We start from the raw sequence: 24,691 nt of genomic DNA on the forward strand, positions 1-24,691 counted from the left end.
ATTTTTTTACATATCTTATGATTATTGTTTATAATAATAAAATAAATAGGTCGATTAAAAAAAATTATGACATTGTGGAATCCAGCTGGGTTAGCACTGCATGATAAAAGGTAATAAAGTAATATGGACACAATTTACTTGGAAAAAAAGAATCATATTTTATTTATATCAGATTTGCTTTTCTTTAATAAAGCATGATTTAAACACACACACATACACACACACACACAGACCTTTACTGATACTGAAACCTAGCTTCCAGCCTAATTTCTCTGCCAGGGTGCCAAACGAAACCTGAAAGCCATTCTGAGCAGTTAAACCGTAATTGGAGGTAGCAATGCTCTCCTAGCTTAACCTGTACTCCTCCAGGTGGCAGTGAATAGCTGGAATCACAGCTCCTCGGGGCATCATTGAAAATCCTGTCACAAATATATGGGTCATGTGTGAGACTGCACAAAACTAACACTGTTTTGGCTTGGCAGACAGCCTGCGTGCCTGCCCACTGAGCAAAGAAATTTGGGAGCCTTTGAGGCTCAGTCTGTGTGTGGAAATTTTGACGACCTGACAGTGACCAGGCTTTTGTTGCACCAATTAAAAATCTTCTTAACGGCTTTCTGACATTGATGACTTGAACTGAAGACAAGTGCAGAGTCTTGTACAGAAGAGCGAGAGCTTCGCCACCACATCGTAGCCCTGCAGCTGGCTGCAGAGCCTGCCAAGTGGCCAGCAGCTGCTGCTGCTGCAGAAGAAAATGTTTTCTACAGCTGAGCAGCTGGGGCCTGTGACTGCAGTGCAAAGGCCAGAAATAATAGTTCAAAATGGTGAGTGATGGGTCACCGGGAACTGGGCATTAAAAATTTTGGTTATGAAACACAACAGAAATGTTTAATCAAAGACAAATGGACTTGAAAACGCTAAGTGGTGATTTTATTTATTTATTTATTTTTAAATAATAGGTGTTAGGAAAACTGAATTACATCAAGGATTTTGTTTAGTGGCCTGTGAGCGTAAAAGTTAGGTTGGGGACTGCTTACCAGCAATATTTGCTTTTAATGTGCCACTGAACAGAAGGAATCATGAAAAAAATCATTCTTACCTATTCTTTCAGCTACAAACTGAAGAAAATGTTGTGATGTAGTCTTAAGCATCCAAAAGATATCTAAGACATTCACTGCCAAAAAGTGTTTTTTAAGAAATGTCTGATTTCAGGCCCAAATTTTTGTTCCTAGAGACATATTCTGAGTCCAAAAGTAGAATAATTGCACCATCTAAAATATTTAAAAATAAATCCTCCAAAATGGCTCTTTGTTAGGCTCTTAAACATGGATTGAAAAATTGAATTCTAGGCTTTTTTTCCCCCAAGCTTTTTGCTTTTGGCTTGGAGGTGCAGCTGCAGTCAGGAAATGAGAATGTAAAAATAGCATCATCTTAGTCAAGGATTTGGTCCATATACGTATGTATTTCTTCCAGCTCACAACTGCTTACTTCATTATTTAAAAAAAAAAAAAAGATTCCTATTTATTTCTGATATGCATACTTCAGGATAAGCATGCTAAGAAAGCACATACTGCTTTCTATACTACTTAAATACATGTTATATCAGAGCTATCCAAAAGGTTACCTCCAGACATTACAGAGAATACATTTTTACTTGTCTGGTTGGTTTGGGGTTTGTTGGTATTTTTTGCAAAAGTGCTGTGCCCTGACAGCTGTGTTCCTTAGGACTGATGAAACTGTCAATCTTTTGTGTGAAGCCCATAAGAGCAGAAGATGGGTTGTTCAGCAGCAGTACCTGGATTTGGGAACTCATTACTGGTGGAGATTAGGATGACCACAAATCTCTCTGGCTTTAAAGAAAAGCGAAGTGAAAAACTTACTTCCTTGGCTTAGCTCTCGCTTTTTCATGTTCTCCAGATGAAGGTGAGGAAAAAGAAGAGAGAAAAGGGGCAAAGGGAAAAGGAAAGCTGAGAGGAGAGAGCAAACAGAGGGAAGAGACTGGAAGATGGTAGAAAATACCCTTAGAAGGGCCCTCACTGAGAGGTAAAGAATATGAAATATGACACAGAAATCATTATCATCTCTAAATTTTTAAAGCATATTTTAGAATACTGGAAGATGTTCAGGGATCATAATTTAAAATGAGCTAGAAAATCAGTAAAAAAACAGATTCCTGCATGTTTCTTTTTAGATTCAATTTGTTTGTGGGTCTAAAGACTTAAGTACATCTTCAGTGTAAAATACATGTGTGTTCCATGATAAATTCTGTATCAAAACCACTATTTTGATGTCACTGTATGACTTTTTGGAAGACAATGAGGAATGCAAGTAGGCATGTGTAGTCAGATATCATTCTGAATACTTGCAGACTGGACCATTGTAGGCAATTAGGAGAATGTTTTTTATTTGAATTTGGATCCCCATTTGGGACTCAAAAGCAGGATTCAGGATTTCAACAGCTATGTGTAGCCTACTATCTCCTATATTCTATTTGTTTTACCCATAGATCTGCAGACAGAAGTCCAGCATTGCGACTTATTAAGGGGAAATTATTTGCATTTTTGTTGAAATATACAGAGTAATTCAAACTCTCAAGTATACTGAGTAATTATTAAGCTATGTCAACAGTGCACATGGAGAAAAGTAGTACTACTAAGATTTCCAAGTCAAGCTTATTTCAACAATTTTTCTAATTAATGAATATTGCACTTTAGTATATTAATGGAAATTTTTTCTGAATGTAATATATTATGTAGTAATTAACTAGGTCTTGAAATTCTCTATCACTAGGAACTCCCTGGTGCTATGCAGATGAAATGGTAGCACCTTCTGACTTTGCTCCTTTACATGCTCCAATTAACCTAATACAATCACCAGTGAAAACATAACTGGCTTGTTGTACCATTTGTTAAACTGGAATTTAAATTGGAGAAGGAGAAGAGCTCAGATTCAAGAAATATTAGTGCTTGTAATCTGCAGTACATCTGCACCTTCATTGAAATGTACAATTTCATGTAGAATTGTTTGATCAATTGCTGCTTCTTTTTCCACTAACTAAAAGCTGGCTTTTCTTTGAGGATCCTGAATTCGTTTGAAAGTCTTACATTTTCAATAGTTTACTTCATTGGAGAAAGTGACAGTATATCTCTGACTGACTTTTATGAAGAAGATTAAATGTTTAATAATTTAATATATGCAGCTATTAAATTAAACTCAGTTAATATTTTGTTTTAATTTTACATTTAGTTTGAATATTTGTGCATTCAGGAGATAACAGGAATTATTTACTGATAAGCAGATGTAGATACATATGTACAGATTTTTAAGGTTGGGACTAAAGTCTCTGACAGGATAAAAGCTTTTTCCTCAGGGACTGCAGTATTAAGAATGATTCTGCGCTTGTCAGACTGCATTCCCAGAAGTGACTTTTATTCTGTCACGTAGACTGTAGCAAGGAAGTTTACAGTATGCTGGACTGGTCAGCCATGAAGTCTACCTACAAGTTGGATTTAGATCACATCAGCTGATGTTGATTTACTGCCACAAAGCAAGACATAAAATACAAAGTAGCTACAGGAATGGTGTTTCCAGAGTTCCCACTATTCTTATTTCAGCTTTGTTACTTTTTTTCAAGTTAGGTTCTGTCAAGTGATATTGCAAGTAATATTTGACCCAACTGCTTGAAATGTAAAATGATTAAATATTTCTGTTGCTGTATCAGAACTTCACTTTTACTATATCTGTGAAGATGCAAGGACAGCCTGGATGAAATATAGATTCATCAATTAATCATCAGTTAATCCTAGGCAATAACTCTCAGTACTGCAGAAAATAAACATAGCTGAAAGTCTTTTATACTCATGCCTGTGATGGTTTGTTTGTTTGTTTGTTTCACTTATCTCACTGCAATTAAATCAAAAAGTCATAACGAGCAGCAGTGTTTTCTTCATGTGAAGAGATGATGAAATTTGAGGTTTTACTTTTTTCAGCAGTGAATCAGCGCATTTGTCAGACTCTGGGAGCCTACGCAACGAGTAAGTTCAGCAGCTTAACAGTGTTCCTGTCCTTCCTATCACAATTTGGTTGTTTTTTGTTGTTTGGTTTGGTTTTTTTGGTTAGTGGGTTGTTTTTTCCCCCCCTTCAGTTTTTTCTTCATGATTACCTACAACCTTTATTAAATTACTTTCTACTGTATATTTTATTTGAGTATCATTCATGGAAATAGGTCAGGGCAGACAAGTCCCTAGAAGTAGATAATGGTATGAGGAATTATTACTTCTTTAAAATCGATGGTAAGGAACAGCCTTATTTTATATTTTGGCTTTCCTGATTATTTTCTAGATTTAGAAAAGGAAACTAGATTTCAGAGAAAATGAAGCTCCAAGGAAACCAAGACTATTCTACTTCATTGGAAGTGAGCACTGGCTCTCCATATTTCTGGAGATAGTTTGTAAATTTTTCTAATGATCACCACTCAGATGATTGCAATAACTTCAGTTATTTGCAGTTTAACTGCAAATACGCTTCTGTAAATTACTGAATTTCTCAAAATTATGTCCTAGGTTGTTTTTAGAACTTAGGAACAGTCTGAGGAAACTAGTTCAATCTAATGAGTAAAATGTGATGTACAGGCAGAGAAAATCTTGTAGCCTAGTGATGTGTTATTTTGTCAAGAGTTTCATTTAGATTTGTTCAAGATTCAAAATGAGCACAGAAGAATAGTTGAGAATTGAATAATTTTTGAATAGATATAGATTAGTTTATAGAGTGAAGTCATTGGTAGATCAACCTTTCCAAATTCGTAAAGAACCGTAATATATTTTTATTCTTCATTTTTAACAAATAAAAGTGAATTTCATATAATAGCAGTTGGGCTTGCAACTGAACATATATGTAGGAATGAACAGATAATATTCTTGCACCACAGTTATCCAGTGGATCTCTCTATTGGATGAAATATGTAGCTTTGCAGAAAAATCTGATTTCAGAGCTTCAGCAATTAAAATATCAAATACAGAAATGAGGTATGCTTTAAGTAGATGTTATTTATGATATTCAGTTGCTAAATTTGGGTGAGTACTTTACATTATGTTGTTATTTCATAGACTTGAGATTCTAGATTGATATCAACAAGCTAAAGAGTTGGGTTTTTTTCTCACAACAAATGCAGATTGCACATATGGAAGCTTTTATTATCAAAAGACAGTGAGGCTTTGAGGCTTGTTTAGAAGGCTGCAGCTCAATTTGTTGAATTGCTAGTTTTGTGTCTGATAAAACTGAAATACTTTCAGTTAAGAAAGCTAGTTTGAAGAGCAGTTGAGCCCAAGAAAAGGTAGGTGGGGAAAAAAAAGGGAACACAGCTGTCTAATACTACTAGATAGTCACAGCAAGCTCTTCTGACTCAGTAGTTGTCCTGTGATGGGTCTCCACCAGAAGAAAGTTTGTAGCAGTGTAGTCACTTCATCAATACCAGTAAATTTTAGTAATGTCTGATGCTGAGAATACCGAATATGGAGAAATACAAGACAGTGTGATAGTAGAAGAATGAAAATTAGAAATAATTAGAAAATGTTATTAAATCCACAAAAATTTCCTTGGAATTTTTCTTAATAAGGCAAATTGAGTTTTTAAATATTCACATTCCCATGAGCATCTATATTTGTTTCTTTCATGTTCTAAAATGGTAAAATATTACTGAGATATAATCTATACAGAAAATAGAAACTACAAAAACAAAGGTGACAATGCATTTTAACACTATGTATAAATATCATGGAATCATCATAAAATGGTTTGACTTGGAAAAGATCTATAAGATCATCTCATTCCAAACCCCCCGCTATGGACAAGGATATCTTCCTCTAGACCGTGTTGCTCAAAACCACATCCAGCCTGGCCTTGCATGCTACCAGGGAAGGGGCATATATATTGCCCCTTATATATTTAATAATTTCAATGAAATGAATGGTGTACTTTTTCAGTGGTTCAGTTTCCACCATTTATGAAACAAAACTCACTGAGGAACAGGATAGGCTTTAGATAATGTGATCAGTAAGTTATGTGTCAAAATAAATTCTCTTTCAGGTGCTTCACAAAAGCCCTATTTAAATGAATTACAAAACTTTCTCTCTCAAATTCTTATTTTATTTTAAATGCTGTACAAGCTGGATGCTTCATACAGTAAGAGAAATTATGACTAACATTAATTTCTTAAGTCCTTCTCTGAGCTCTGTCATTCCATGGCAGTTGTAATGGCAGTTGTATTTTTTAATTATGAATAATAACTTCTCTTTAAATTGTTATAAACCTATCCCTGAACAGTTTTGCTATGAGACGAGTGAACTTTCCTTGTATGTATTATCTGTACTGTTCAAGATTTTACATAATCACATCTTATACATCTCCTATCAGTGATCTCTTTTCCATAGTAAGTGTATTTTTAATCTCCATACATCTGATCTGATTTACCTTCCACTTTCGAAAGTGCCCTAGATCTGCTGCATCTTTTTAACTGGGATGATCAGAATCACACCCAGAAGTCAAGACAGACTAACCAGATATATAGTGTCCTACCAACAATTTCTGTTATTTATGACTTTCTTAGTATTTCTTAAATTCCATTTACCGCTTTCACCTTCTCTGAACATGGAGCTAATGCTTTCAGATAGTTACTCATAATGACTACAAGGTCTTTCAGAGCTCAATATTCCAAACCTGTAGCAGGGCTATTGTGGATTTTTTTCCACCAAGTACACTATTTTGCATTCACTGATACTGAATTTCATCTGCCATTTCATTTTAAATTACAGAGTTAATATTATAAGATATTTCTGCAGGCCTTCATAATCAGGTGTGGATTTTAGCATACATATATTTTACTTTCACCACTCAAGAAGTTTTCTGAAGCAAAAACTACATTGGAAATAATCACGTATCTTTTGCATCAAACACATCAACATTTTCCAAAGCAGTGTAGTTACTTTGCAATCTAATAAGTCTAACTTTCTCATCACATGTATTGGTATTCTCAGTTTTGAAGTCACACTCTCATTTTGTTTAGAAATATCTGGATATCTCTTGCTGCCCTTAGGTGAGCCTGATTTGACTGATAGAGGGCTTACCAGATTCAGCATTTCACTACTTTAATATTTGAATTTCCTTATCTCTCTTAGTTAACAAATGTATTGAATTGATGCTTTGCTACAACGTATTCTATTGAATTATTCTGACATCTGACACTTTAATATAAGGCAGTTCCCTCCCCCTCCTCCTCATTCTTTGTGTGGCTGAGTGAATAGAATTAATTTAACTTCTTTACTATGGCCTTGTCTTTCTCAAGATCAGTCAGTGTGTTTCAGTTGTCTATTAAACTTCTTTTTCTGGTTGGATTCCTGATTCTGATGCATTTTTTTTATTATTTATTGTTAGGGTTCATATTAAAAAAAAAAAAAAAAAAAAGCATGTTATTGGATGAAATATTTTGTTATTTCACATTTTTATTCATTTAGCATAAGGCTTTAATTTTTGCTTTTTTTCTTTTAAGTTTCTAAAAGCTTCTTTTACTTTGCTGTTTTAATGTGATAGGTTCCTTGCTTGATTGCTTGCTTCAATTTTTAAGAGGAATTTTAATAAGCAATGTGTAGGATAATGCATAGGCTTACACAGTGTTCATTCTTCTAATTAGCGCTTTACCCTTTTACCAGTCCTTTTTCATACCTTCAGCTCCTTGGTTGCCTCGTAACCTAACACAGCATGTATGGATTAAAAGAATAAAAATTAAAAAAATGAAAAGAATGGCACCAAAATCCATTCCCAGACTCCAACAATTTCTGGAAATTATATTTCTTGAGAAAAATGGTCTTTTTTATTTTAAAGCTTGCCATGGATTTTCATACAATGTGTATGTCAAGCAATTTTGAACACACGTACTGCTTCCTTTCCTATGCTCTCGGTCCACATATATCAACTTCTACCCCCAAGCCCTTCCAATAATGAACACTAAACATTTTGATACAGAGCAGATATGCTGTAGTTCTATTTTTTATGAACATCAATTTTTACAAAAATGTCAGTGAGTGTAATCTTCTGAAGTCCCTATTAGAGCAGTAGAGATGGATAACATAGCAGAATTTCATTTCTATTTACTTATTTATTTGCATAATCCTGAGTAAATAATCAGTATTAAACATAAGATATTTGATTGTATCATATTCAGTCAAGACTGTAATTTTCTCCGTATGATAAAGAGAAAGAGAATGACCATAGGAAACAGAAACAGTTAAATCAGATTTCCTCTATGAGATATATTATTATCACACCTTTTATTAACATCCTGAGATGTGATTATTTTGACTGTTGCAATTATGGGGTCATTAGGAATGTGATAGAAAGATTACAGTAATGAAGGCTGCTTTTTATGCTCTTCACTTATGCCTATGTCAGCTCCTTTGACTTTGAAACTACAGACATTCAATCTTTTGGTTATACTATTTGTTTCAGTTTTAGGAGCTGAAGAAGTAAAAATGTTAGCCCATGAAATCTGGCTGATATATAACGGCCTCAAAGGCAAGTTAATGTACAGAAGTGATTTTATTTTACACTTCCAAAATGAGAGGCACAGTAATCTTATCAATTAGGCTGAGGCATTTGCTGGAATATCAAATTTATGAGTAGTAAAAATTTAACTACAGTATTAAGGCAAAATGTTTGCTTAGCTCTCACAAAAACAAAGAATGTATGCAATATGGTTTAACAGTTGTCTTTAAATGCTTACAAGATGCTCATGAATAAATGCATAAAGTAGGTGAAATTTAATAAAATATTAGTTTATGAGAGTGTGCCTTGCATTTTACTTAAATATTATGGGCTTTGTTTTGTCTCATGTAGCATGATACCATCCGACAGTACTACTCCTTGGACGTACTGGGTGAGCAACTCAAAGCTCACCAACCACAAAATCTGAATTCTATATTTCAGTTTCTGTGCTAGCAATGCCTTTGACTTTTTGAACAAATGAAGTTAAGGATTTATGAAGTAAGAGCTGTTTAAATTCAGCCTTTTAATTGAAGCTGAGGAAGGCTAAAGAGTTATGCTATGGTACCCTAATACTGAGTGAGGGCACTCCTTCAAATCCAGATGTTCTTTGGTTTTCTCAGTGCAATGATGGAAGGGTTAAAAGCCCAACACTTTTGTCTCTGAAAACAGCCACAGGATAACCAGTTGCAAGTAGCAGCTGTGCACAGCACCTGGCTTTCCTGGGTCTGCATGGAGGTGCTGGACTCCTCCATCTCAGGAGATTTCTGTGCATGGGAAGAAGAGACCAGAAAGGAAAAACCCAAATAATTATAGAAATTCTTGCTTCTGCATGTTTGGTGTGCTGGGCTTTGTTTTTAACTGGTTTATCTCTTGGCTTCCAGCATTTGGGCTGCAAGCTGCCAAGGGATAGTTGTTAGCAGAGCATTCAAACTCAGGCTTTCTTCTTCATCTTTAAGTTTGATTAATGTATTCTGCTGCTAGGGTTGAGCTTGTATCGTAAAAAGATGGTGTAGAGTTTCACCAGAAAATGACAGTAAAATCCAGTTCTGTGGAGGTTTAATATCTGAAACGTCTGAAGAGCTTTTGTGGGGATCCACGGGCAGAATAAGAGGTCCTCTGAGTACTGGGTTTAAATATTTAATCACCAGAACTATGGCATCTGTAAAGATGATGTGCTTGAAAATCACACGGAGGATGTCTGAACCATAGCTTAAGCAAAAGGTTACCTCCATTCTGTCTATAATGAGCCTGATCCTACAGCCATGATTAATTCAGCATTTCTCCCACACACAGACACAAAAAAAATCTTATCTGTTTCCTAATTCCAGCAAGTCAGAGTGAGAACCCAGGCACTGCTGTTCCCATGCATCAGGAAACTTCTGCTCCAGGAGACTGGGGAGCAGAGAGTTGAGCTGAAAGTGAGCTGAAAGTGCCTGCCTCCTTGCCTTGGCTTGATTATAATTAATCTGAAGGGGAAAAACTAGTTTATTTTTAAAAAGCTTCCGAGTTTATTTTCTTTTGATCTGACTTTCCAGCTTTAAAGTATACTTTTGCACAGCTGGGGAGGGGTTGGCCTTGCTGTTTTGTGTGTGTGGTTTTACTTTCCAATGAAAATCCTACCTTCCAGCTATCTGACAATTGCCAGGGGCCTGTTGTTTTTGTTGCTGTTGTTTTTGTTTTGTTGGTTTTGTTGTTTGTTTGTTTGTTTGTTTGTTGCATTCCAGCAAAATGGCTTCTGTTTACCTCACTGGATTTCATCCCGTTTCCTGGCAGCTACTTTATATCTGGATGTCTGGGATGATTGGGAGGATGAGCCAGATTTACCAGCAATATGTGCTGTTACAGAAGGAGAACCTATTCAAGTTGCAAAGTGTTTTAAGTATCAATTCATTGGGACTATGACTAATTTCATAGCATATTTCTGCAACAAAGAAGGTGGCTTATTTTCAACAAGCTACCAACAGGACAGGTTCTGATCAGACCTGACTCTTTGTAGTCTAGCTTGCTTATTAAAAAGACACTAAGATTTCACAACCCTAATCTTAATAGCTTTTACATATATATATACTTATCTTCATAATTTAAATAAAGGAAGCTTTAAAATATATATGTATATACTTACTGTAATATTAGGAGAAAGGACTTTATCATTTTGTTCTGCTACAAGAAACTTGAGTCATTTTGTGATAAATAATCAAGCCAGTCATACAAGGAGCAAGTCCAGGACGCCACAGGATTGAGCCCTGTTCTGAGAAGAACAAGGAACCACTGCAGAAGCACAGAAGCCCCGCATGTCTTTGCTCAGGACAATGAATTTGAGCCAATAATTGCGACATTGGGATGGATGTCTGTTAGTCCCGGTCTTCTTGACAATTCCTCTGCCTAGCATGGGAGAAGAACCTGCTAATTTCGCTCTTTTGAACCGGCGAGCATAATAGATGCCTAAACATCCATTATGTACCTATTATGTCCCCATTAGGTACAATAATAGCCAATCTGAATGTGGCCTTAATTGCTTTATGTAAATGCTGTAGAAATGCGTGTGTTAACAACAATAAAGACTTTTACTGCCAGAAGAAAACCTACCAACGAAGTCACAGCTTCTTGATAATGGCCCATTATCCATTAACTGTGTGCACATAAAAGAATGTATCTTTTGTAAAATGCCCTTGCAATGGAACTGCAGCTGAGAGGTTATATTTCTTATAAAAGTGTTGTCTAATCAAACACCAGCAGCAATTTGCAAAGACCAGGAGGGCAGCATGGAAGGAATTTGAAGACGCAAAAGGCGAGAAAGATGCTGGAGGACACACGTAAAACAAGGCAGGAAGATCTGAGGTGCTCTCTGGGCAGGAGGTGGCCAAGGCAGACAAAAGAGCTGATAGGGAAATACAGTCAAAAGCCAGAAGAAGAATCTGAGAAAAAAATAGCTGTAATATAGGGGAGTGTCCAGTTTCAACCCTTTGCCTACAACAAGGACTATACATTTTAATTCCACTGTGTTGTTCTCATAATTTTCCTGAAGAATGGGATGACCCAAGGGCAAATTGAAGCCTTTTTCATTGGATATGAAGGAAATCTATTTCCTTTTTATGTGGTTGACATTCCTCAAATCTGAGTCCATCAAACATCATTTTTACGATGTCCAAAATGACTGCAGTAAAAATTTGGGGATTTTTTTAGTATGCACATTTTGAACTCTCATTTTGAACACTCATTTCTACATTGACAGAAGAATGAGCAGTCAGAGGAACCTATGTAGGAGGGTGAACATAAAGGCCAAGGTAGAAGAATCCCAATATCCTGCATACTTTCATACACAGAGACAGTGAGGCATTTCTGTATGATTTTGATGTGGACTGGAAGAAAAAGAGGTGCAAGAGGCTGCCATCCTCCTCATTCTTATCCCTGGAGACATTCAAGGTCAGGCTGGATGGAGCTCTGAGCAACCTGATCTAACTGTAGGTGTCTTTGTTCATTGCAGGGAAATTAGACTAGGTCACTTTTAAAGGTCCCTTCCAGTTCAAACGATTCTATGATTATATGACCTTTTCCAGTGAAGGGAAGAACTAATTAAGAACTGCGATTCTGGCTAATTGTATGTGAGCAACACAGGAGTTATAACCAGCCCTGTGATACAGAGCCCTGGTACTGTGCGAAGTCATCTTCAAGCATTACTATTGTTTGGAGTGAATATAAAGCCATGGGGACATTTGGATTAGATAAAGGGGCTTCTGAAACTTCCTGCATTCAGGTGATAATCAGCTCTCTGTGTGTGCAGACATGTATTCTTGAGCAGTTTACTTATCCTGGCAAATCCCAGCGAGGTATCTTGGCTTTGAACTATGAAATTGACTATTTTGATCTTTTGCCTAGGGACTACAAAGGACAAGAACTAACTAAACAACCAAGGACTGAGATTGACATGCATAATAATTTTTTCTTTTTACCATTATCTGTTGTAATTTTTAATTCTTGCTGAAAATAAATAAATAAATAAATCTTCCACTAAAAAATGCCATAATTTAAAATACTCTTGATGTTAAAGAACATTATCTCTAGCAGCTTCATCGTGAAGTTGTGGGACCAGCATGTGCAAATAATATAGTCAAAATAACAGACTATAGTCTGTCATTAATAGCAATAATTATGTAAAACTTGCCACATGTTTGCCTAACTTTGCTTGTGTTTTTACAGAAAGAACAACTATATCTACAGCTAACTCATAAGTAAATACATAAACTTCCAGTTCCTATTCACATAGTATTTCTACAATGGAATGGAGCCCTCGCTATATTACAGGGCTACCACACAGATCCTGCAGGGTGTGTGGGTTGAATCTATCCCACAAAGGACTTGCCTCACTAAAGTTTGTCTTTTGTCACCCAGACTACTCCCTGTAATAAATTCTGGCCGTAATTGTCAAAATGTTGAACAGACTATTTTATATAACTATAATATACTAGTTAATCATAGTTAACTATGTTAACATAGTTAATCAAAAAGCTAAGTCAAGTGGAAAATGAAAATATTTCCTTTCCACATCTAAAGAGATATCTCATTTTTGCTGATTTAGCACAGCTATCTTGCCCCGGAGCAGATAAGGAACATGCACAGAATCTATTCTCCTTTGAGGTGAGGAATGACCAGCTAGGATAGCTGAAAGGTACATTACATAGGACCATCACTCCTTTTTTTTCCTTAGGAGAATGAGGTTCAGAAAAATACTCAGGGAGTAATGCATATCTATTCATCAAAATCTCTTTTAGATTACTTTTTCCAGATGAAGAATGTTTGCTTTACTTTAATTTTTTCTATTTTATTTTTATTTTTATTTTTTTAGTAATATCTCATATATGCTTCTAAACTTGCATATCTTACTCTTCTCTTTGAAAGTAAAGGGGTCAAAAACAGAATTATTTTCTTTATTCAGTAGGTCATATAATGAATTAGGGTGCTGGGAAAAAAAAAAAAAAGGAATTGAAAGGAACATGGTTGCAAAATATTTTCTTTATTTATACAGCTTGTTATCCTTGAGAGAATTTTTATCAAATTTATGAGAAGCTGTGGTTTACATCTGATTATTATGTTGTCTGGCTACAAATACTCTATGATAGCAACTAGATCCTCGCTGAACAGATTTGTAGCCTTTTCTTTCACGTGTAACTGTTGCAGCTCAGACTGAATAAAAGCTGGTAAGGGCAATAGTCACTGATTCAACAAGCTGTTAAAGCCTTATTCCTGTCGTTCAACAAACACAAACCGTGACCCGACTTCCAGGTTGGATCAGGCTGTGCATGGTTTCTCGGGGGCAGGGCAGTTGGAAGAGAGGCCTGAGGAAAGATTGTGAATGCAGCAGCAGTGCATAAGGTTTCATCAACAGGCCAAAATATCTCAGAATCTCACAGAGGAGAGAGGCTTGGGAAAAGAGATTTCTTTGGGAAGGCAATTCTGGAGCTTCAAGCAGGTGAGCTGCCCTACACTTTCTGTGTTGGAGAAACAAACAAATGTCTATCAGCTCATGTTAATGATAGTAATAAGGAAAAAAATAATACATACCTAGTTATTTTTTCATTGGCTTCAATGACGTTTTGCATTTTTGTTTTTGGAGTTAAAGCACTGAAACAGATTATCTCAGGGAAGTCTTTATTTTGTACTGTTTGTTTGCTTCCTTTTTTTTTTTTTTTTTTAATTATTATGATTATTAATTTTTATTATCATTATTATTTTTCCCCACACAAAGCTGTACCTGAGCAGTGCTGGGTCATGGCAGCTGCTTCACCTCCTAACTAATGTTGGAGGCTGATGTTCCCACTTCCAATACATATTAGCTTCCTGCTTCCTCTGCCTATATACCCCTATTCTTACTCCAGACTGCGGCACAGGACAGTGTGGCCTACAACCATTGCCTGCCTGCCTGAGGCTTTGCCGGCCAGCAGGATGTCTTCTTCACCACTAGCCATTTCAGGAGCTGGAAGAGCATGAGCAGGGGGTCCTGCATTGCTGTGTGGGTTGGAGGTGATGGATGAGGCTAGACTGATGGAAGCAAGGGGGCTGGCCAAGCACTGCAGCTTTTGGAGAAGATCCAGGCAGTGCCGGGTGTGTGAGGCAGAGACGGCGCCTGGGAGACTTGGAGATCTCTTCTTGAATAAAAGGGAAGGTTTCCATAGAAACTTCTCTTTTATTTTAAACAGATTTTAAAAAGGAATTTAGCAAACTATAAAATCAAGCTTCCAGAGCCCAATTTCAGCTATTCCTTATTGATTGCATTATAAATGAACATAAAAGCCTGCAGCCTGGAACTGAAAGCTAGAGACAGGCTTCTGCCAGCTCCCTTGTTTTCTCTACTAGTGCGTAACCTCTATTAGGTGATAGTGGCAGCCACACATGCTTTCTAGCACTCTCCATTTTATAAAAGGAGCTTTCTTAGAGAATCCCATCAAAAAAGCTCTTTGTTCGTTAATGAAAACACATCTCTAGGACTTAGCATGCAATGCATGCATCACCTGTACTCCAAACACCCCCTGCTTCACATGCAGTAGTGTACAAACAAGCAGAGTAAATGCAAAATGAACATTTCTCTCCTACACTACATTTCCCAGAATACCAAAAGCCAGGGTGAGGGCTTACCTCACTCCATCTGCTGGAGGTAGGGGACAGGCTGTCTGGCCATCCCTCCCTTAAGGCGTCTCCTGAAGTGGAGGAGGCATCCACAAACAGCAACTGAATCACTTAGTGTCTCAAACACTGACAAACAAAAATATTTTCTCCACCAGAAGGATAGTAAGGTATCCCTGTGAGAATCATTCCATTTTGCAATTACTCATTTTAAAGCCACATCCAATTGCCCTCTCTCTTGTGAGAGAATTCCTTTGGAAAATCCCTTAGTATCCAACATACACAAAAGCAGAGAGCTGTAGAATATTTTATCCTTATTTTCATAATACATTCATCCTGTCCTATTGGTAGGATTTTTAGCATTACTCTAATCAAAATGAAACAAGTTTGTTGGACAGAAATCACAGCCAACCCTTGCACAATGTCTTACAGAGGATTTATATGCTGGCAGTGCCCTGCACACTCCAGTTAATGTACTGGTGTCTTTCCACTCCATTCTAGGCACAATTCTCTTTCATATAAAAATGCTTACATTTTCAACAAAGTATCCATGGTTCTAGGTGACAGGCATTAGGCATAGCAGCCCTGGACAAGTAAACCTTCAGTGACATAGTATAAAGGGTTTTTTGCGCTTCTTTTTTTTCCAGTGGAAAATTTAAACAAAATTGAAAACAAACATTCATTAAGAGATGGGGATGTTCTGATACTGGGATATCCCAAATATTAGAGGTTAGCACTGCTTTGTATCTACCCTGACAAAAGAGGACTCTGAACTTAAGATCCCTGAGAGCAGCACAGTGCTCACTAGGCTGAAAGGGCAGATGGCACAACCTCTCAGCTGCAGAAAGAGAGTGAAGGATGGGATTGTCTGTACAGCCAGTTCTTTGTAATTTGGCACCACTATGCTGCCACTGCGTTCTTTCCTTCATCTTGTGAAAGGACCCTGAAAATTGGAAATATTCCCACTTATATCAAAAATAAAATAAGATACTGGGCTTTTATTTATTTATTTATTCACTTTTATTTTAAAGCTGGACTTTTACCCTAAATGTCTTCTGCCAAGTTTCTGATGTAAGAAGAGACAGATGTAAATGAAAGGTGGAATAGCAGTAGTATAAAGAAGATTCTGGTGGCACATGCTACCTGTGTGTCACTGTTCAGGAGTATCTAACTTACCTGTCCATCAGCCAGATGAATTTAAAATCCCAGTAAAGAATTGTACAGTTCATACTGCTGTTCCTCTGTCTTTTGTTCTCTGCAAACATAAATCTAGATTTCAAATTATAAAATATAGAACAGGGTGGAAATCATATATGCTGACTCACTATGAATTGTTATGAGTAACTTAATAGCTTAGTCATCTAACACAAAGGTACATTTGCAAAAATATTGAAATCTAGGAAGAGGAATAATGTCTAACAGAACATAAATAAAAAATGTTTCTGTGTTTTTCTGAGAGGATTGTTTTGATTTTATTCTGATTGCTGCCAATTCTTAGAGATTTATTTCTTCAAACATTGAAATACAGTAATGACACAGAAAAAAAACCTTTTTCTTTTTATTTCACTCCAGAAATGGAAAAAAATCTTATCCTTATGTTCACATTTCCAATCAACAGATATTTAAAGATGTTGATCTGGTTTTGTTTCTAAAAGTGAAAATATTAGCAGACTATTACTGATTACTATTCCCAGTGGATATCTCTGTACTTTATTAATTCCTTACCACTTAAAACTAAAGGATATTGTCATCATCACTGTGATCCTAGGAGTCCACACTCCATCATGCTCACAGGCATTGTTCCAGCAGACATATGTGTATTGAACATAAAATTCATTTCCTTGTACATGTTTGCTTCATCTATAGTTACAGGTGAAAAATGAAAACTCAACTGCCTTCTGTGGATTATTTTCAAATGATTAATATTTATAATTATCTGGACTTATTGAATAGTATGTTCTACCAGAGCAAATAGGAAAACAAAAGATGTTAGGACACTTGTTTGCTACTGGCTGGCCAACTGCTGGGGTGCAGATAAAAGATAGGCAGGAAGCAACTCTTACAGCCACTGGGAAGGCCAGCATTTCAGTGCTAAACAGCTGAAACCAATGGCACTGGCAAAAATATTTGAATGAGTTCCAGTTAGCACCATCAGTGTTCTGAATGGAGAAACTCACAAAGCTGCCATGTATTAGTATTGTATAAATACATAATAGTTTTATATAAGAGGATCACTTCACATTTGCTTGTAGCATATTTCAGTATATGAGCTTGTGTAAACGCAGAGAATGTTTCAGAGCACGGATGCTTTATTATTATTATTATTGGTTTATTTAGTCATTCCAAAACACATCAAAATACATTGCTGGCTTTTTAGAGCAGAGAATTTAAATATGACACAAAGAGACAGAGTAGCAAAAAAGTGTGTCGAAAAAGGTTTGAAAAATTTGTAAACAAGTCATGTGGATACATAGTTGAGACAAGAGCATATCTTGCATTGAGAAAGGGTTTTATTTGGTTGTTTTTTTGTGATTTTGTCCGCTTGAACAAAACCTTCCTTTAGAAATGTCTCACAATTTTGTCTCTTGCAATTCCCAGCCCCTGCCAACATTTTTCACACAAAGAAGCAGGATTAATCCCTTGGAAAGAAGTGAGAAAAAGTAGGCTAGGATTATGGAAAAATATTAGCAGCAGTAGAGAATTTAGTAGCACAGTTAATATTCTTTCATTCCTGGATTTAACTATCAAGTTTGTACTGTTTCCTTTTAAAAACTGAGTGAATACTACTATCAGCCTTTGCTGACAAAGATAACCCTGCACACACTCTGTATTAGGAGCTGAATAAATGTTTCATAAAAAGCAGATAAAGGAACAGATGTTAATAATTTATTTAAACATAGCCTTCCTGAAAAGGTTAACTCATCACATTTCATCTTAAGCCGTAAACTCCCTACATTAATAATCACCAGTATTGATTATCTGTTTTCCCCTTCATTGGATGAGAATATAATGTGTTAAAAATAGCCTAAAAATAAGCTTTTTGCCCTTTGTGGATTGTGCTGACTTGACACTCCTGGGAAAAAGTTCTTAACACAGAAAGACATTGCAGTTTCACAATTTTTACCACCTAAAATTCCTTTATTTCTGCCTTTTAGTTCTACTTTTTCAAACTGTGATACTCTAAAACTGATATGCACTATGAACAAATTTCAGACCACTGCTTGAGTTGCTACATGCTAAGCTCTCCCTAACTATCTTGATTTTTTTTTTTTTTTTTTGCCTAATCACTGAAACATTATAGCATTTGAGTACAGAAGGAACAAAGTCTGAAATAAGCCATGATACTCAGTCCTAGCACACGTATGTCAGTTTTCTAAGAGAGTATCCTCTTCCGTGCAATTGGTTATATGATAGAAATAGACTAAAATGGTTAGGCTTTTTAAATTGTTATGTACTTGTCAGTGCATGCCACATACCTCTAAATAGTCACCCACAGTCATTTTTTAGGACTTAGCTGGATTTGAGCTGGGCCCTGAGGAAACTGGGTCTGCAGTGAACTGATCTCCTCAGAACACTCACTGTTGCTGGTTTACTGAACAGTAGTCAACAACTGAAATGAGTGTAGGAACTTTCATCTGTCTTGAGATATTTAAGAAATTCTCAATGTGTATGTGAACCTGAGGGGAACAGTGAAACTGCAGAGCATATGAGACTTAGCGGTAATGTCTCACTGAGATTAAGCAAAATGGCTTGCTTCCAGACTTCATTTCTTAGAACAAAAAGTATCTCCCTCCAGCACTAGGACTTGATTATGCCTTTAGATATGCACGGCACTGAAAATTTATGCATTGGAAAGGCTAGCAGCAGCCTCCATGACAAACTGTTGTTCCTTAGGGAAAATATCTTCCAAAAAGTGGCACACTGTGAATGCTGTTAAATATTTCCCCAAATGTACAGTAAGATTGACCAGAAGCAATGTTATGTCTCTGTATTAAAGTGTTTTAAAATGCTATCTGAAAGTAACAAAACATTTCAGGCTGCCCAGGGAGCTGGTGGAGTCACCCACCCTGGAGGTGTTCAAGGAGTGTTTGGACATTGTGTTGAGGGACATGGTTTAGTGAGAGCTACTGGTGATGGGTGGATATTTGGACTGGGTGATCTTGTGGATCTTTTCCAACCTTGGTGATTCTATTATTTTTTTGTTCTGTACCTCTTTCTATACTTAAAGAAATAGAAAATACCCAAGATTTCTCAACGAGGTTCTGTGGTTACACCCTTTAAGAAAGTTCAGATTTTCAGTTCCAGAAATATGTTGGAGTACATGTCCAGCAGTAACTTAGATCTATCATCTTATATATTTAAATATATGCAAACCTAATGAGGTTTGTGTTTTCTGTATTTCTGTATCTCACAAAAAGACAGGTATGGGAAATCCAGTCTAAGGACAATAGGATTGATTCAATCCAGTAAGAGACGCTATTTTTGATAACCTGTATTGAGAAATGTAGGTTTCTTAAAAGTACTAAAATGAATATGATAACACATATTTGTATATAAAGACTATATACCTGTATATAAAGAGCAGGTAATTAGATTTTCATACATAAATAAAATAAATATAGCATTATCATTTAAAATTATATTGTTGTCTGAGCACGGTATCTAAGAAAACCTGATTTATTTTAGATTTTTCTTGTGTTTGCTTGAAATTTTAATTGAATTATACTAAGGGGTAGCATAATCTCCCCTCTGATTAGACAACAGAAATTCTGCTTACTGAGAAAAAATAAAAAAAGAAAATAATAATAAAAAAGCTTTTTATCAAAGACTTTTCGCTGTTAGACATTAGAAGATCAGCAAGGGGCAGCGAGCTTGACTGAGTAGGGACTGCTCTGATGTTTGATAAATATGATTATGATTAAAGCTTTTAAAACTCACATTGTCCTATAGATTTTTTTATATATCTAGTAAGCTTTCTCTGACATTACCCTGCACTTGTCCTCTTTGTGAAGGTATTAATATGGTTTTTGTTCTTTCTTGCTTAGAGTTTACATTCGCAAATTAGTTAGAAGACCTATTTAAGACCTCTGTTAATGCAAGTTATATTTGGTCATTAGGTTCTAAGATTACTAATTGGGTTTAGCAGATGTCCATCCACACATGCAAACATGCAGTTAATCATGTAAGTCCCAAGCCACCCAAATCCCATACTTGCAGAGAAATCTGGCTTACAAACATGTACAGACTACAAATTCACAGCACTCAGATATTTCTTGGTATTACTTTGAAATACCTCTAGTTACAATTCTAAGACTGTTATATTTACATTCAGAGTTGTAATCTAATCTGATTTTGTGAGCAAGTATGCTCCTTGCTCAAAGGTTTTATTAATATTTGTGAATTAAATATTAATATATACATGTACCTTTGCATGGTACTTTTTAGTTATTAAAAATAAAAGGTCTCTGTCCCCAAGAGCTTACAGTCTAAATGCCGTTGCCATGAAAAGCATTTATTTCCTGATGAAATTGAGAATACTGTGAAACTATCTATTTCCTATGGAAATCACTAACTTCTGTAAGCAGTTCACTAGAAAATGAGTATTTTCTCCTATATAAAGTAGAAATTTTGTTCCTGAACTGTAACATTTATTTTAATTATAGCTAAAGGTTTAAAGATTTTTCAGCCCAATTATCTATTTGCATATTAACTTATTAAAATGTCCACTTCACTTGCTAGAGACCAGTAAATGATATCTCAGGGAAACTTGGCTGCTAGGGAATCTGTATGTATGAAAAAGGGGAAAGATACTAATTAGAATACCCTGAATTCTTTGTATTATAGAAAGAAGATACTTGGTTGGTTGGAAAGTGAGAACAAAGAATATCCAAACTGGTAGTCTGTAATTTCATAACAATAGTTTGGAACTCCGACTCTTTTATTCACAAACTTACACAGACAGGTAAGTACTATTTCTTTAATCTCAAAGTTGTGTAGCAATAAAGGAAGTTAATCACTGAATTGTATAATATCACAGAATGGATCATAGGCAGAGCAAAAGTAGTATCCCAAACTATGTCATCTCTCAGTTGGACTACTCTATGAAAAATCTGGTCTCTTGGAATGATTTGGTAGAAAATGCATTTGTCATGATAAATGCTGGCTTTTTTTGCTTTTTATTTCTATGCCCACCACCTCTCTTACTAAATAAATAAATATATAAATAAACAGCAAACAACCACTCTTCTTCTTGTCATCAGACTGCATTTTCTCAGAATAACAAATTCCTTACTGTGTATGAATTTAATTGGCAGAGTAGGCATTATACTGATTTATTTATTTATTTATTTCCCAACAAGTACTGTTATTATCATACTGTTTCCAACACATCAGGGAACTTTATGCTTGATGGGCTGTATTTGAATTTCAAGTCCAAACAGTGAACACAGATTAAAATTGTTGTATTAGAAAGTTAAGCAGCACTTTTCCTCAATTAGCTTTCAAATAGACCTTAACGGTGAAGACATGTAGCCATTTGCAAGTAATTAATAGTGGGTGGAACCTCTGGAAAATAAGAAAGAGCATAGAGATGTAGAAAGAAAAAAAGGAAGAGTTACTTAGATTGGGTGGATTGATGAGAAAGGCAAGCCCAAAAGCTTTTGGAAGCCAGTACATGAGCTTTCCAGGCCTCATTCAAGTCTAGTTATTTTCTCTCTTAAGACTTTCTTACTATTAATTCAATATAAATATCATCTTTATTTCTCTAGTTTTCCTATGTGCCTTCAGCTTTCATTTCATAACATCATACATAACAACATAACATCAAGCAGAAAATATCTTTAAAAGTCCCATGTTTTTGTTCAGTTTTAAAGTACTTCTGCAGGTGAGTAGAAAAATAATTGGGTCTCAGCCATCACATTTATTTGCTCATGTGATAAAGTTAAACATGACAACTCATGGGAAACCTCTGCTATGTTTCTACAATGTAATGGTTCTTCCTTCCTCCCATAAGCTCTTGGGCTCAACAAAGGTTTGTGGTCTCCTTGCAGCTCAGAAGCTCTTGCTAGGCCAAGGAAGATTACTCTTTCTTGATTGTGATGGGTTCTGAAGCATGGATGATGCACGGCATTTAATGACTTCTGCTCAAAGGTCCAATTTTGTATTTCTCAGAATATGCTTACTAAAAGATACTTGTAATATACATCTACTTATGTTAGCCTGACACCTTCTATTAAAATAATTTAATAATTAAATAAAATTACACATTGAGTAGTATAAAAATTATTTCAGGAAATGGGTTTCCCCTTACAACCTGGAAAAATGTAGACATTCTGTTTGAGAACTATTCTAGTTCATTTATTTTTACCCATCTCTGATGCTTAAGTCTGAATCTCCACCTTTAAATACTGGATTTATGGAAGGTTTTTTAAATTTTATTTTAGTTTTATGACTAGAATACACTCATGAACTGTATCGACTGTGGCTTCACTATGAAAGATTTCATCATTTTCAATGATTTAATTATGATTGGCATCTTTTTTTTTTTTCAGATGCATATGTGCAACTCTGGCATGAGTTCAGGTTGTATCTGTATTAAGTTACCGAGCATGTGGTCACAGATTCAGGCATCTAACTCTGGGTACTCCCTGTACAGTCAGAAGGAAACCGTCACTTCCAGAGATGATTCAAACCTATAAAAAATAATTCACCTTTTGAAAATGTTTATTTTTCTGCATGGGCCACACCACATTTAAAGCAAACCAGAAAAGTATCTATGCCTTAGCAAGACAAATACTCCAAAGAAGATCTTCTGGGGAAGTCTATCTTGGAATCTTCTCAATCTGAGAGAAAGTCTCTTTGAAAGATGAGATAAAATGCACTGATGAAAGGACACAGAACATGGCTCTGAAATGACAAAGCAGTCATGATAGCTATCTAGTCCTGAGTCTACTGAACCTGTTTAAGAAATACAATGTGCTGCTGAAAAGCTGTACCTTCTCACAGCACAAACTTGAACTACTCTTGCTCACAGTTCCTGTGGATCACAGGGAGGGTTAGGCATAATCCTGACATTAACTTGCTTATAACTTTTGATAATTAAAATGTTTTTTTTCAGACTTTAATTAGGAAAATATGTTCCCTTAATGTTTGCATGCAATGGCTGAATGGTTGCAGAATTCAGTTTTTTGAAGCTCAGCAGGCAACTTTTCCAGATTTGTTAAAATTCTGCTCTGGCTTGGGCTATCATTACAAAGTCCAGCACATACTCTATATTCTGCTCTTGTACTCCAGAATTCACTGCACTACAAAAAACATTCAAGAGGAATCTGCAGAAATCAAGTCTTCTTAATCTTAATAAAAGGTTATTTATTTAGCTACAAGGCTAAATATTGAAAAACATCCTAATCTTGTTCATAACAGGTTAAAAACTCAATTTTTAATGATAATTACTTTCCTAGGATTCTTCTCTCATGCAATCCTTATTTATATCCTGACAAATTTTGCTTACTTGGAATGCCTAATGTAGGAATATAGGGGCACAGGAAAGACAAAGAAGGCAGCAGAAGATAATTTTTGCATAGTGGCTTACTATCTGGAAAAAAAAAAAGTTGGCAATTGTACGAGTGAAGCAGATGAATACTCAAATAAAGTTGATATAATAGCCAGGGCAGACTTATACAAAATAACAGAATTATTTCATTGGTGTACCACATATTGACCTGCTGAACAACAGGCCTGAGGTCAAAACCACTGCTTGCTGACTGCAGATTTCTGCTTGCTTTTTGTTCTTCATTTGCAAGCACCAGACTCAGGGCTCTTTTTCAAAGCTAAGACACTGTTTTGCTTGAAGATTTGCTTGTTCCTCTCTGGATCTAGCCTCCCAGCTTTGTTTCAGTTTCCCCCTATATTAATGCTAATGATAATATTTACCCTTTCCATAAAATTTTGTGTTGACACCTGCAGAATACAGTTGGTAACAGTGCTGGATGAAAAAGAAAACCCCCTCTAAGGACTCTGCATTGTATGCAATCACTGAGATAAGAACATACATAAATAATGAGGATGAAAATTATGAATATCTGAGTCATGCCCATCCTCCAAATTAAGGCCTTGCAATAAGAAATGTCTTACTGACTACACACAAGGTAAAAAAAAAAAAAAAAAAAAAAAGATATTGGAAGCAACTAGAAGCTTGGTATTAATTAACTTAGGTGTGCCTGACTTGGCAACAAAAAACACTTTTAAAGTCACTTGATGAGGCATATCACCTAAGAACAGTGAAACACATTTTAATGCATTACTCAAGAGACTGACAAAATCAATTTTTTTAGCCTTGTTTTCCAAGGCAGTGATGTTTACATTATTGCCCTGACAATTTACCTTGTCTCATCCCTAAACTTTTGACCAATTTCAACAAAACTCAGCAGAGGATTCTCAATGTAACACATCCCCATGTATTTTGTGCCAATCTCAATAGAAACAGTGAAGTGCCCCTTTGAAGGGTGCCTGTGGTATGTTGGCAGCAAGACAGCAGAAGGTC

At 35.9% G+C, this 24,691-nt stretch overlaps 1 long non-coding RNA gene across 5 annotated transcripts; it reads left to right on the forward strand.

Moving 5' to 3' along the window:
- The first annotated feature begins 488 nt into the window (after window positions 1–488).
- On the forward strand, window positions 489–24,331 carry LOC146761111 (uncharacterized). 5 transcript variants are annotated; one of them, XR_014945430.1, is made up of 5 exons: window positions 489–821; window positions 1,915–2,040; window positions 3,987–4,031; window positions 20,995–21,112; window positions 22,200–22,671. It is a non-coding gene; the product is annotated as an uncharacterized LOC146761111 (long non-coding RNA). The 5 variants fall into 5 exon arrangements; XR_014945434.1 differs by lacking the exon at window positions 3,987–4,031 and adding an exon at window positions 22,701–22,851 and having other exon boundaries at window positions 509–821; window positions 22,200–22,299; XR_014945432.1 differs by lacking the exon at window positions 3,987–4,031 and having other exon boundaries at window positions 509–821.
- The last annotated feature ends 360 nt before the right edge of the window (window positions 24,332–24,691 follow it).

This window comes from Coturnix japonica, chromosome 4 (genome assembly GCF_054131305.1).
Source record: "Coturnix japonica strain WE chromosome 4, WE-NBRP24, whole genome shotgun sequence".
NCBI classification, from domain to species: domain Eukaryota; kingdom Metazoa; phylum Chordata; class Aves; order Galliformes; family Phasianidae; genus Coturnix; species Coturnix japonica.